Source organism: Pholcus phalangioides, unplaced genomic scaffold (genome assembly GCF_987345545.1).
Source record: "Pholcus phalangioides strain wild (caught in Gottingen) unplaced genomic scaffold, Ppha-v1.0 ptg000017l_1, whole genome shotgun sequence".
NCBI classification, from domain to species: domain Eukaryota; kingdom Metazoa; phylum Arthropoda; class Arachnida; order Araneae; family Pholcidae; genus Pholcus; species Pholcus phalangioides.
The window spans coordinates 19126775-19142152 of NW_028301610.1; the positions used below are offsets into that span (position 1 = coordinate 19126775).

A 15378-nucleotide genomic window follows, 5' to 3' on the forward strand; every position below is an offset into this window, starting at 1 on the left:
GGTAGGATGCTTAAGGTACGTAGACTTGGTTTCCTTCGGCAGTTCTTGCTGTTCCGTAGGTCCAGATTGACCAATCGCGTTTGATTTAGTTATTTTTCCGTTCTCAAGAAAAATTCGCTTTTTTCGGTCGTAATACTGCTTCCAGACACTTCTCGGAATATATGAAAAGTTGGAATATTTTTTCCGGGATTTTCGGTATTCCGTTGGTAGAACTTTTTCGTGTTCTACTTCAGGCGTTGGTAGAACTTTTTCGTGTTCTACTTCAGGCGTTGGTAGAATATTCCGCGGATTTCTAAGTTTTGCAAGTTCTTTTTTGTATGCTTCACAGCCGCGATAGATACTGATATGGTCCTTTCCACAATTGCAGCAGGTCGGGGGATCAACACCTTTGACGTTGCCGCATTGTTTGACTTTGTGCGGGCCCGTACAAACCATACATTTGACGGGCTGTTCGCATGTATCTTCGCTGTGGCCCCATTTCTGGCATCGGTTGCAGATGCTTAGAACAGGTCGGCCGGGATTTCCCCGGTATCTTTCGATCGAGATTTCGATCAAGAATAGATTTTTTAGATCGAAAATGCGCTTCGATTCATCTAGGGCCGGCAGGTCAATTTTCCAGAGGGGTAGAAATTTTCCTCTTATTTTTTTCCTGCGGGAGCGAATTTGTGTGACTGAAATCGGTGAGAACCCTTCATCAATGAGTTCGATTTTGATATCATCAACGGGTGTTGATGCATCGAGCCCTCGTGAAATCACGCTGAGGGCTGGGGCGTCCGGTGTGGATCGCTTTATGATTTCAGTATTGCTGTTTGCAAGATACTGTAGAACCTTGTCGTAGTCGCTCGTGCTGTGAAAGTTAATTTTATACTCGCCGTGAGACAGTTTCACCCGCACAGTCTCTCGGCTGATCTCACGGATTTTTCGAGCTGTTGTCCTCCAGTTACGATCGGCCCGCACCACGATCGAACATTTGCCGCTGCACTCGCTTTTTGGTGCCGGTTGTTCACTACCGTGCTCGTTCGCTTCTAGCAGGGGCAATTTCAGTTCGTTGCTGATCGTTCGCGATTCGTCAGCTGATGCTGGCTCGATTTCATGGGCGGGGCTTCCCTGGTTGACACCTTCTCCGTGGAGACCGTCGGTGCTCCCGTCTGTGTTTGGCTCGCCGCCATCGAGTAACACAGATTCCGTCGGCTCTTCGCAGCTCGGTTCGTCGGCATCCATCAGACGAAGGGGCGGGGCTTGGTCCATGTCTCTTACGCGAGATTGGCTCACCTCCGTCGGCTCGTCTGCTGGGGCGGGACTCTGGTTCTCCTGGGTGGCTTCCTCGGTGAGAACGGGATCGTTGGTCTTTTCACCTTCGTCTTTTTCCTGAATAATTCCGGGAGAGCTTGGTTGTTCAAAATTTTCTTTGGGATTTGGATATTCGCTTCTTTCGTTCGTTTCTTTCGGAGGGTCCGCATTCTCCAGTATTGGTGGTGAGGTGCTAAGATCTTGTGGGACCGCTGGATCCGGGACAGGCTTTTTTCGCATGAACACTGGAATTTCATCCCATTTCCTGGCCCTTTTCCAGATGCGTTTGTTGATCTCATTCACGTAATCAGACCAGATGGCCTCGTTTTCCTCCTCATCAAAGAAGCAGTCATCGCCTATTACGAAGGCTTGGCTAATATTCCACCTTAGCTGCTGCTTGAAGAGGGGGATCTCCGGGTCATCCGGCCTAGCTGTAATGGCTTGGTGGTTTTCCATTGCCTTCCTCAAGAACTCATCACCCGTGCAGTAGAAAACTTCAGTTTCTGGGCGCCTGGTTCTTGGGTGTGATGCTTCCCAGCAGTCATAGTGATCCCTGATGGAGTCAAGGAAAGCGATGGAGGCCCGGTTCAGGTCGGCATTTCTCGCCTTCTTCCGGCTGTATTTCGCTAACAGCTTGTGCCATTCCTCGTTTTCGTTATCCTCATCCAGGATCACTTCGTGCAGAAAGCATACTGGTTGTTGGGCAAGAAGTTTTCGGTCTGCCATTTCCTATGTACAGTTTGCAATCTAAATTATTGTTGTTGGGAATATTTTGTATAGGGATCCGACTGAGTACGGATTCGTGCCTAAGCTTTGCTGTACTTCACAGCATTTCGATTTTCCCTAACATGTGAATTTTTGGGAGCTCGAGCGGAGCGTGCTTGCTTTCTCGTGTCTCACTCGAGGACGCTTCCTTCCGACCCAGAGACCCCTAAGAGTCGCGTGAAACCCCTGTTGAATGACATATTCTCTGCGGAGAGAAAACCAGTCCAATCAAGATCAAAATTCACGTTTGTTACTTCAAGGCCGATAATTTTCCGATTTGTTGCTACCAAATTAGAAAGACAGGTGGCAGCACTTTTCGAACACTATACATGTGTTTCAAAAATAATGATCATTAAATACACGTCACTTTTCGATGCCGCTGTGGTGGTCATAGTGGCAGACTCGCATCGCGAGGACCCGGGTTAGAACCCCGACGTCGCCATAGTGGTGATCGGCTAAAGTAATTTTCTGTGGTTTCCAACTTCGAGGCTCGAATGTGAGCCGATTTCCCCATTTAAAAAAGTCTCGCTGCAGAGAACAGCAGGCCTACAACGATATACTGTTCAATCATTACACTTCATGCATAGTTGAAAAAATTGATGGCAGCACTACGCATAACAAGCATCACACAGAAACAAACTTCACGGAAGGTTCACTACACTCACACGCACATTCCAACAAGTATTAATTCGTTAGAAGGGAATATGAACGAGGTGCATGTCTGGTTTAGTAGTACTTTTCGATGAGCTCCAATCAGTTTATTAGAAACTACTCGGAGAATGGTAATTGAATGAAGTAAAAATTAAGGTTCTTCAAAACCTTTCTTGGGTCGTGAGCACTTTTTATAGTGCTCATGAAAGGAAGAGCAGCTCCAGGGAAACTACGAAATACGCTAAAATTCAAATCGGTATAATTATTCTAATCTTTGAATGTGACTTGATTGGGAGTATAAAATCATGCCCCATGAACATTTAAATGCTTCATATATGGTTTCAGGGGCGTTTTATCATATGGGCCCCTACCCAGTATTTGTGTTTGCTCTCACTATTATTTTCAAGAGTATGTATGCAGATTTGTAGACTTATTGTCAACTAGTTAGAGCCCCCGAAGCATCACTTTTCGAAGGAACAATTATATTTTAGAGATGGCTACCTAACCTGCGCTTTATGTTAAAAATATTTTGTGGTAAAAGAGCTGTTGTCCACATCTGCAACAGACATTTTCGGCTTAGACAGGAGCGATGTTCTTGCTGTCCAGAGATCACCGAGTACGTCGTGCCTAGTCTCAGTGATCTCTGGACAGCTGAGATCATATCAGCTCGATTCCTGTCTCTACTGAAGATGTAACTTTCGAAAGCCCAGATTCTTCTGAACAACGGGCGTTAAGCTCAATATTTTACTTTGAGATGCCTAGTCTACTCTTCTAATGCAACCTATGCAGGATTTCTTCTTGCTCGAGTAGGGTCCGACTGCCTTTAATTTGTCCTTCCAAAAGACATCCTCGTGACATTCCCGTGAACTCTCATCCTGTCGGTTTCAAGAACATTAATCTGACTGAGATCTGCTTCTCAATCTCTTTACGAACACGGACGAAATATTTTGTCCACAGGCCAGTGGGATAAATTTGATCTAGTTCTCTGCGTTTTTCCCCCTCTTCCCTCATCATCGCTAAGCTTTATTGTAACTCTATGCTCCGAAGGTTAGTGATTCCCCCCCCCCCATATAATGTATTTTTCTACTATATACATGTAGGAGAGAAAGAGAACACGTAGGGTGTGGATGAAAAGAGAAATCTACCCTCTTAGCTACTTCTCTATATTATACTGTTTTTTCCTTTTCTATTTATTTTTTTCGTTTCCTTTTCTTCTTTCGTTTTTTAGCGTGTGGTTAAGAGTTAATTGTGAGCTTTGGATTAGGTCTGGTTGTCCATGTACGTCCCAGTTCAGCGCACACGATCTCTAAGGAAAGAGGACTCGTTTCTTTTGCAAGAAACCATACTTGGGTCTTAAGGTCGAAAAATTTCTGGGAATTGATGACCCTCTTCACAAGGCTGCAACTAGATACTTTGTCACCTGGGGCAAGCCGGAATTTTGGCGCCCCTTGCATGTAGAAGAAGCAGTTAAAGGGTGAATTTGACTCCCATTCTGGTCCAGCGTAAGGAGCTCCAGACCCGCTTCCCTCCCTCATTGCGGCCCTGCTACTTCCCATGTTCGAAAACAATTTTGAAATCAGAAAAATTTTGAGACATCCCTAAATTCTGATTTAGCAATCACACGTATACAAAATTTTAGGCACTAATACATATACAAAATTTTCGGCGTCAATACTTTTCTAGTCGCCATGGCGACTTGGCGCTTGTCCAGCCAGGGAATAAATAAAGATGTATATACTGTATATATTTTTACTTCATTTTCTTTTTCTCTCTCTCTCACCCCGCCCAGGGATTTCGGGATTCGTAAGATCTGGAGGGGGGGGGGACCCGGGGGATTCAGGGGGATATACTCTGATTCACGGCACAACTCGATCTATAATATGTAAATTGCTTATAGCGATAGACCGGAGTTTTACTCGGTTTTAATGTGAGAGAGAAATAGGAAGGGAGAATGAATGTATATTTTTACTTGGACTGTGATCAAACTAGAATGGGGCTCAAGGGCAGAGGCGTACGCCATCAACAATTAAATAAATTTTTGTTAATTAAATGCTTTTGGAAAACTGGCACCAACTCAAAATTTCTCTGGAAAAATTCCGTGCTCCCCCATAGATCGGTCTTGGGTACGCTCCTGCTCAGGGGCGGTCCCATTCACTTTGGTAACAATACGTGAAATGAGATTGTAATGATTAGAGCCCGAATTTTCCACTAAAAAATGGCAAAATATGAACTAAAACTGAGAAAATATATGTTAAAGAACAAATAACCACGCAAATAACGTTTTGTAAATGCATCTTTTCTATTTGACTCGGTGCATATTCATTTGCAAATAAATATTCTCATGCAAATGACTTCTACATTTATTTTATTTCGGAATTTCTAGTTACTAGTACTGTAGCTGCTCACTAATAGAAAGATAAAGTTACTCGACAAAGAAGCAAACTACACGTGCACACAAGTAACAAAACATGAATAATGTCAAAAAGTGGACGGATTTTTCTCCTGGGAGATTTTACGTTTTACTTGAAAAAAAAGGAAAAGAAATGACAAGCAAATAAAACACCCAGGCTTCAGGTATGTCCCATTGTAGCTAGAAGTTCCTTGGAGTTGAGCAGCCAAACATCAAACTATTTGTGTAACTAAAAATGTCGAATTTCCAATTCGATGGAAAATGTTGACAGATCCATATGTCCATGGAAGTGAGCGTGAATGCAGTAGTTCAGACTTTTAATTGTTCAGTTGGTCGTCTAAACTGCTTTGATGATACGAAATTCTATGAAAAACGTTTTATACTCTTGAAGAATCACCTTCTTTGAGATCAAAAATCAATTTCATGACTAGAGCTCTGTTCATTCGTTAATATTAGAACGAAATGATCTCAAAGACGTTCCAATGCAGATAAAGCAGCAATTTACAGTAATTTTTTGTCCTTAAAAACTAAAAAGTGAAAATTCGTTTATAATGAGAATTACGTTACAACGAAAATTTTTCTCGTTGTTGTGAGCTGTCGTTATAAAGAATTTTTATTGTGTTATGAGCAATATTAATTTGAAAGATTATAAAAATGTAATTAATCTTCCGTACAACTTGAAAACATGCACTTATTCTGAAAATTCTTCAATTACATACATTTATAGATAGATAGATAGATAGATAAAACCGCTCACAGCCCCAGACTGATGCAAAGCACCTTATTTCCGTTACCTCAAAAGAGGCAGAGTTGTGTCGGAACAGTTAGCAAAGATTTATAGTAGTGGCTCCTCTTGCCCCGTGCTCGCAAGTTTCGAATTACTCTCGTCGTTCTCCCCATAAAGACAGCCATACATACATTTATACACACATGAATTCTAAAAAGAGGTTAAAATATGTAAATACAATAAACAGGACTAATAAGAAATTTCTAAAGAGTGCAAAAAAAAAAAATCAAAAATAAAAAGGCCAATTTCCCGTCCGCCGCTGAGTGACCTTCCATTAAATTAAGTTGTATAATAACCAAGAATGGCCACTAAAGCAGTGTTTTCCAAAGTGCGAAATATCGCCCCTTGGGGGAAGGGGACGATGCAATAGTCCAGTGGGTCGGTAGAAGCTATGGGTTTATAATAGGATCCTATGGGTGGGCTTGAGTTAGGAAAGATGGGAATTTCTTTTTAAAAAAGAAGGGCTATGTGAAACATAAAGTTTGGGAAACTTTTCACTGAAGCAGCGGTTCTCAACCGGTGCTCCGTGTGCACTTCCCGGGAACTCCGCAGCCACTCGAAGAAAATAAAAAAAATCAGTTAAATTTTTGATAAATAAGTAAAAGAGGAGCCTACGGGGTTCCGCCATAGAAATTTTACGCCAAATAGAGGCGACTACTGAAGCATATTTGTGTTTGAGTACAGGTGATCATCTGTGGAGATTTTACTGCAAAAACGTAATGGAATCCTTTCTATACGTCTCCCTATTACGTTTCTGACCTTACTCATTTGTACGACGTTTGGCTTCAGTTGCGATACATTCCTATACATTATCCCTGTATACAGGGCCTAATTTCTGCATGGGCAAATGAAGCCTTTATAACTTTGAGCCCCCGAAATTCAAACAACATACATTCACTGACCAATTAACTCCCAAGTCTTTGGAAAACACCATTTGTATCAATCGAATCACAATTTTTCAATGGTAAAAACGCGTCACTGAAATTTGGGTTTTTCCCGGTTTTCAAAAACACATCATGAAGAAACGTTGTTAGCGGAAAAACTAAGCGGGATCGACTGTAGTTTCTCGTGCATATTTTTTACTGAAAAAGCCATAAAATCTAAGATGATTGACTGGTTCAATGGCTTTTGACAGGTACTGAAATAATTATTGAATGGGCTATGGTATGCGCTGATAGCAAGGGCCGTAACTATGTTATTCTTGCCCAGGGGCTCCGCGGCTACTCGAAAATAATATAATAAATCAATAAATTTGATAAACAAACAAAAAAAAGAGGCCTAAAGGGTCCCGCCATATAAAAAATACATTAAAAAGGGCTCCGTCGTAGAAATTATACACTGAAAAGGGCTCCCGAGTCATAAAAGTTGAGAATTAATGATCCAAGCCATTCTCTTAGGCTCGAATTCGTTCACGTAATCTGATGACGAAAAAGTAGACCAAGTTTGAAACGTATTAATTATTAGCAAAAATTTCTATATTATAAAAGTGACGTTTTATCAAACTAATTTTAATTTTGAGTAATTGTTAATTCGATGACAAATTACAATTTGTTTTTAGTTCTTTTCATTAAATTGTAAAAAATCGGTCTTTTTTAATCCCATTTGGTTACTATACTATACGCTCCGAAAGATGGCGCTCTACTACTTGAAACAGTCTTTCCACAGCGAATTTTGCGCAAAATACCACACAGTAGATTATTTGCGGGTATGACCACGGCACAGTTCCATGTCACACAGGGGACCCGCGGCACATTTACAGATCATCGGTATCACATGATTAAGTTTACTAATACATGTATGTTTGCCTCCCCCAACTGTTCAAAAGTAATTTCTGGCTACGGCCCTGGGTTATGGGGGGACACAGATAGCCGAGGAAAAAAGCATTCAAGTTAATATTGTGGGAAGAAGAGAATACTTTTATAATCCAGCCAGAACCATAGGCGTAAAGTTATTGAAAATGTTGGGGGAGGGCTCAGGTCTCATACAAAAAACTTCATTTATACGACTCGTCATATAAACGAGGTTTCAATCACGCCGCCGAAACAGCGGGTCAACGCGTCGTATAAACGCAAAAATCGTATAACTGAAAACTTATTGAAAATACCGCCCCCCCCCTTCCTCTTCCGTAAACTTTCCCTTGGGAAATCTCGAAATCAAAAATTAAAAACTATTGTAATTTAAAATCATATTTCATAAAATTAAAATCAAGAAAAAAATTGGATTACAAAGAAATTGCACTGAAAACACAGATTGACATAACATTACTGTTTCTTAAATCTCAAACATTCTTATGATATTTTTGATCAGTTTTGAACATGTTTTGATAAAGATTTAAAATTAAAAAAAATGCGTTATTTAAAAGCTCCAACAAAAAACCGTGTGTTATGCGGTTTCTATATCCAAGCAAAACAGTCAATAAAGCATTAAACCCGGCTCTATTGAAAAAAAAATCAGTTTTTTCAGAAAGAACAACGTTAAATGCGGCTGAATAGTTTTTTCCGCATTTAACGCTGTTCCTTCCGAAGTTTCCTCCGTTTTTTGCATTCGAATATTTTTGTGAATATTGCGCTTAGAAAAAAATGGGATTTTTTGGCATCAGGAGAGACAGGGCAACAACTTTTTTACTGGAAGTTAGAAGACAAGGGGACCGTATAAAAATTTGGATTTTTTATTTTGTATTTCAGCTCTCGAAACTAAATGATCGATATAGAGAGCAAAACAAACAAGTATATGATGTTTTACATAAGGTTTAAATAACCTTTTTTTTTCCTGTTAAATCTTGAAATGAATACCGTAAAATATATTGCTTGAGACTTTAGCAACAGTAATGTTATGGTAGTATAATATTTCTTCTCAAGCATAAGATTTTGAATCAAAACGACAGATTTTTTACAATTTTTTTTTTTTGGGAAACGTCTGTAGAAAAAGGGGGGGGGGTAATTTTCGAAAAAAGTTCGTTATACGGTTTTCGCATTTATACGACGTGTCCTATAAACGAGGCTCCATTATTTGACCCAGGCGCCCCCCCCCCACATTTTCGATAAGTTTACGCCTATGGCTTCTTTGTGCCTTGAATTGCATGGTAGGTAATGACATGATTATCATAATGTAACATCATTTCATGTCATCAGATTTGTCTTTGGCATAGCTGACAGACGATACCAATGTTTTCTATTTGCGTTGCGAACTTCTCGAGATATAGCGTAAAACGATTTCGTTACGAACGCGGGCCGCGAGCCTGGTGCCCAGACTATAGTGGTGCCCAGAGTAATAATCAGATTTGTCTCAAAAATACCTATCCACCATTGGCTTTTATTTGCGTTGCGAACTTCCTGAGATACAGCATGAAACAATTTCGTTAGATGCTGGATTACTGGACGAGCCGGACTTGCGCACGGCCGGATTATTGAGAGTTTAGTCTCTAGTGTATTAAAACAAAACTGTACCTTTCAATTTGTTTTAATCAGATCTACCCGTAGACATCAAAAACACTGATAGATTCTGAATACTTCCTGAGATATGAGCGCTTAAATGATTTTGTTACGAAACTATTTGCGAATGCACCCAGTATGATTTCAAAGACGTATTCCCTCCCACGAAAAAAAATATTCCCGTTTGAACAAACCTTGTTGCATAATCCGGCAAAGCTCATCCCAAAAAATGCAGAAACCGTTAAAAAATTCATTTAAAAAAGTGGGAAAATGTTCTGTTTTGAAAAATAAGCTACTCAAATATAAAATTCGTAAATAATATTGTACCGCCCCCCCCCCCGTTTGACTCAGACCCCTAAACCCAGCTGGACCCACCACTAGAATTATCGAGCGGTCATTCTGACCACTTTTTGAACTTTGATTACCCACTACATCTTTATTTTTTCAAAATTTACAATTTCGCTCCTAATTTGTCAAAAGGAATCTTTTGGCATTAAAAGAACATTTCAGTCATTGCATTGATTTTACCGAGCGATCATTTTGACCGCAGTTGGGAATTTTGTTGTTTTTGACCAGATTTTAAACATATACTATTTACGCATTTTTTAGAAAATGAAACCATTAATTTTCGCTTCTAAAAAAAGAATCGTTCATGATTCGTTACATTTCAGATGTAAGCAAATACACAGGGTGTTTCAAAAAAGTCTGGATAATTTTTCTAAAAGGTGGGAGAACGCATTGAAATCTATTTTTTTCGTACAAATACTTTGTCGAAATGTGTATAACCCTATACAAATTCTCCTAGAAAGTGTGGGACTCGCGTGACTATGAGTGACCAAAAGAACGACGTACAGAATTTGCAAGCACGTGAGTGACCAAAAAAATGACAAAGCATGTGTAAACCGGTAAACGATCAAAAGAGTGACCTATGAAGAAAAGGAACCATGTCAGTGAGCAACGAAAAGAGTGACCTAACGCTTGTGTAAGCATGTGAATGATTAAAAGAGTAACTTAGAGACAGAGGTGCATTTTCAGGAGTGAGGAGAGACCAGTGGCGAGTCGAAGAAAGAGTAGTCAAGAAAATTAAACGAGAATAGAACCAAAATTCGTGTAGCCCGCAGGCGCAAGACCATATAAATGTGCCTCCTCAATATTTTTGAGCTGTCCTAATATTTTCAATAATTTTACGCCCTTTTCTCAGAGGAATCGGAAAAGGGTCATTTTTTACTGAACAAAAAAAAGAAAGGAAACTTCTCACACAAACCTTGCATGGCCCAGGTTCTATCAACATTTGTCAGTTTTAGCCAGTGCCCAGGGGCAAGACCGTGCAAAAACACTGAAATTTCGGCTCAAGGAGGCCTCATCTTAAGCACGCCAGTTGATGTTTCAGACTCTGCTACGATGTCGGAGTGGAAGATGTCTCGGCAACTCAACAAGTTCAGTCTCGGCATAGACTAAGGATAAACTTTAGAATATTTATTCTTTGTCTATGGGTATTACAGCTCCAGCGTTTGTCATGTCAGTCTATGAGAGGCTTACGCAGAGACGTATTTACAGGGGGGCTAAGCGGGCTACTCTAATCGGTGATTAAGCCACGCATGCAGCTCGATCATATTCTTCTGCGGAACTTCTAACGAATTGGTACATGTTGGAATGTGCGTGTACATGTTGGAATGTGCGTGTACGTGTTGTGAACCTACGGTGAAGTTTGTTTCTGAGTGATGCTTGTTATGTATAGTTCTGCCACTGAAATCAAATTTTCTAGCTATGCATGACTGTAGTGTAATGATTGAATAATTGTACCGTTGAAGATCTGTTGGGGCTAAGTGGGCTATAGCCCAGGGAGGAAAATTCAGACGGGCAGCAAATTTGAGGAATGGGTGGTTAAGAGAATTAGAATAGAATAAAAAAAAGGCGGAAAAACCATAAATCCGCTTCTAACGGGAGATCGAAGGACTGGTTAGTGAGTGACTACAAGAATGACCTGGAGAGTGCAAACATGTGAGTAACCCTATGCCGCGCACACTCCGGGTGCCTAAGGAGAAGAGGGCCTCACAAAAATGAGATATTGTTAATATTTCCGAAAGACTGTAAACTTGCCAGGTAAAGCCTCAGAAAAATCACTTTGCTCGGGACCGCATGATACTCTAAAAAGGCCCTGGAATGATCACAAGATTCACCTAGAGAGTGTGCAAGTATGGGAGAGACCAAAAGAGTCACCCAGAGAGTGCAAGCATATGTGTGACCTAGAAAGTGTGCAAGCATGTGAGCGACCTAGAGACACTATGAAGATGGGAGTGACCTATATAGAGAGAATGTGTGAGCATGGGAGTCACGTAGAGAGCAAGTAACCACATCAGTGAGCGACCAAAAGAGTGAACTGGAGTGTGAAAGTATGTGAACGACTACGAGAGTGACTTAGAGACAGTGCCATATTTACGGATGGTCAAGAAAATTAGAGTAGAATGAGTAAAGGGCGACAAAACCCTAAACCTGCCTCTGGGCATACGCGGAAGGGGTGTGGCGGGGCACAGAAGGCTCATGCGCCCCCCCCCCCTCCTAAGACGATTGAAAATTAAAAACATCTTTAAATATTTTTATTAATTGAAAGAGAAAATACCCTTTTATATGCTATTTTAAACGGCGAGCACTCGCGCCCGACTTCAGAGATCAGGTCGTTTCGAAATATCGCCATGAAAAAAAAGGAAAAATTGGATCCTTGGGTCACTCATAGTGCTAACCCGAGAATCCGTGTTTCATTTTAGTATATTTTGGGATTATTGCCTGTGCAGTCAAAATGATCCATAATTTAACTTATAAACAAGAAATTAAACGTTTACAGACGTTGCACTGAAAGAAGTATCTATTGATGAAGAACTGATTAATGAAGGTGGTGAAGAATTTTTCGTCATTAAACAGATTAGTGATAACGACTCGTCATCTGGTGTCGAAATGGAATTTGGTCACGGTAATCTGACTTGATCTGGATTTTTTTGGAAAAGATGGGTTGTCTATTCCCCCCCCCCCCCCGTACTTTTCTGAACATGAAAGCTTTGGTTGACGTTTTTTTAACCTACAATCACCAACTCTTCGAAATACAGAAGTCTCGATGATTCGAAGTGCACGAGACCGAAATCACCTCGGATTACTGAAAACTCGGATAATCCAAAAGTAATAGAATGCGACTTTTCAGAGGGGGGTGTTTTTACTCCCATGGGGTCGTAACTAGGACTTCTGTGAGGGTGGAAAACATGATTCTGCCGCCCCCATCCCACTGCAAAATTTAATGCTTTTATAATGTCATTTTTGTACCCCCTTAAAATTTGTTACTCCTAAAACTTTGCAGCGTGGGGAATTTTCCCTCCACCCGTTGGAACCTGCCAATCCCCTACTTGTTTTGCCCTTAATTCAATACGCAACCGGCAATGGGGACTGCATAAGGGATCATTCAAGTAATACGTCAGCATCGATGGAGGGGAAAGGAATTTCCGATTCGCTGACTTTTGATGACAAGGGGGAAGGGGGGGGGGTCTGGATGATGCTTATGTCATCAACCACCCTTTATAAAATTATAAACTATTCTTATGGCATCTTACTCGGTGCACTTATGGTACTTATGGCATCTTACCAGAAACGAGAAAAACTTTTAGCGTATTTTCGAGTGTGGGCACCTGAACTATCCTTCTCCCTATTAATAAGTTCCCTACAGAGCCATTTTAGTGATCTCTAAATGTTTCGCGAATCCCCAAGTGAAATGTTTCCGGGCCGCTTAAGTGCTCTGGAACTGTGCCACGCATTTCAAGGGATCCGTAATTATGTCGCGGATCACTTAAGTAATCTGGGAATGTGACGCGGGTAACTTGAGCGATGTAAAACCGCACTTGGGGCCACTTGAGTGCTCTAAAACTATGCCACATGTCACTCAACGGGTTTCTAAATCTGCCAAGACCCGCTTAAGCGATCTGTAAATGTGCCGCTTAGTTCATTTTTACAAAATTAAGTTTGAGGAGGCAGGCCACATTAGATAACGCCCAGGGCCACATTTGGCCGTGGGTCAAGGGTTTACCATATATGGCTTATAGGGTGGGCCGCAATGAATTTCTTAAAAAAATATATATTTGAGTTTTTAGCCTTCAAATAGCATTGAAATTAAGAGAAATTGTAATTATAATAACAAAGGTTTTTCTTCCGAAATTTTAATTTGTTTAAAAAATATTTTTTGCGTTAAAAAGAAATTCTTGATCGTCTGGGGGAAAGCTCGAGCCCTCTATGCCCCCCACACGTAAGTCTCTGATCCCACCATTATGAGTTAGGAGGTAGGGTTCAGGGCGGACCAAATTTTGCTGACAAGGTGGGGGGTCAGTTTTGCTGACTTGTGTTGGCAGGGGCAATCAAAAATGGCTAAAAATTTGCTGACGTAATACTTGAACGGCCCCTAAAACCCATGGATTGTGCATAAAGGTAGTTGACTGGGCCTCCAGGCTACGGCGCCCGGTATGAATGTTGTTTCAGTTTTTATTTTTTACTCTACGATAACTCCAGGACAATTATGGCCTGGAGACCCAAGTCTAGGGATCAAGACCTTCTCCTAACTGGAATTACTCGCGTTCGTGGGAAAATAACACAAATAGAAACAAAACAAAACTCGACCCCACCCCAATATTTTAAATAACTTTATGCAACCTAATTGCTTAATTTTTTTTCTTTATCATAATACTTTTATTTGTTTGTTTCCAATTCGACACTGAACTGGAAAACCGTGTACAAGATCAACACCATCTTTAGGGTAGATATAATTATTTATAGTGGGTGTTGCGCAATCCCAGGCGTTACAGTGGAACCTTCCCTAACGGACAATCCCCGTTAACGGACACTTTTCTGATCCCCGGTCCCGTGGCATAGGGCTTCAATGTATTTTACTACCCGTTAGCGGACACCTCCAAAAGCGGACAGTAAAATCAGGCAAACTAATTGTTTTTCAAACTCTAATTTATTAATTTTTGCTCATAAATCGAGAATTTGTATTCAACTAAGATTATATGTTTAATCCCAAGCTCGTATTAGTAAACAGAGGCGTAACCAGAAATTTCGTTCGGGAGGGGGGGAGGGGATCAGACCCCTAAGTCCCCCCGCTACGCCCTTGTTAGTAAATATGATAAATCGTCAATTTTTTTAATTATTTAATTAACTAGACATAACTATGGTCCAGGATGGTGAATTCGAATAGTAATTTTGGTTTTGTTGATGCGTGTGAAGAAAGACAGCAATACAAGACTGATAGTTGTTATGAATGTGTTTTCATCATCTTCACTTATTTTAATTAAATTTATTTTTTGTTGCAAAATATGTGTTGTGCATATATCATGTACGGGCGAAAATAACTAATTAGTTTAATGAAGATTTTACTTTCCGATTTTATTTGAGAATTATGCATAATCTCGCCGGGGGGGGGGGGGGTAAAAGTGGTAAAATGTAATGAAATTTAATCAAACTTTCTTTATCTAGACGATTGGTGATTTTGCATAACCCCATATTAAAATGTATATGAACTAATTGCGACCGAAGCCAAACATCGTACAAATGTGAATGTCGTATAAACGAGGTTCCACATTTATTTGCCTCTCCATTAGCAGACATTCCCCGTAAGCGGACAAAAATTTGGGGGTGTCCGTTATCAAGAAGTTCTGCTGTATTACTAACAGGTAATTTTGGCTACTGCTGTGCAGTTCGTCACTGTAACGCTTTCTGAGAAATATTTTTCAAGATATTCCGGGGTTTTTATCAAAGAATTTGCATTATGTCCCGGTTTTAATTGAGTTTTGTCCCGGGTTTTTGATTGCATTATCTGGTCAACAAACTTTTAATGGACTGCGCTGCCAGGTGACATGCTTTGTGTAAACATTCTATTTTTCGTGTGGCAACAGAACATCTCTTTTATGGTTATAGCCGTCCTGCTACAGTTTTTGTTGTCGCGTTATTTTTTATGTTGTAGGGCAGTGGTTCTCAACCTTTGAAAGCCCGCGGCCCGGTTTCATTTATTTTTG

At 40.5% G+C, this 15378-nt stretch overlaps 1 protein-coding gene across 3 annotated transcripts in view; it reads left to right on the top strand.

The window, feature by feature from the left end:
• The first annotated feature begins 15272 nt into the window (after window positions 1–15272).
• The window catches only part of LOC149072490 (uncharacterized), a 77037-nt gene continuing 76931 nt past the window's right edge, over window positions 15273–15378 (top strand). For all 3 annotated transcript variants that reach the window (XM_089246764.1, XM_089246765.1, XM_089246766.1), the window contains exon 1: window positions 15273–15377. The gene's annotated coding sequence lies outside the window, so the exon portion shown is untranslated. The remainder of the gene's footprint in view (window position 15378) is intronic.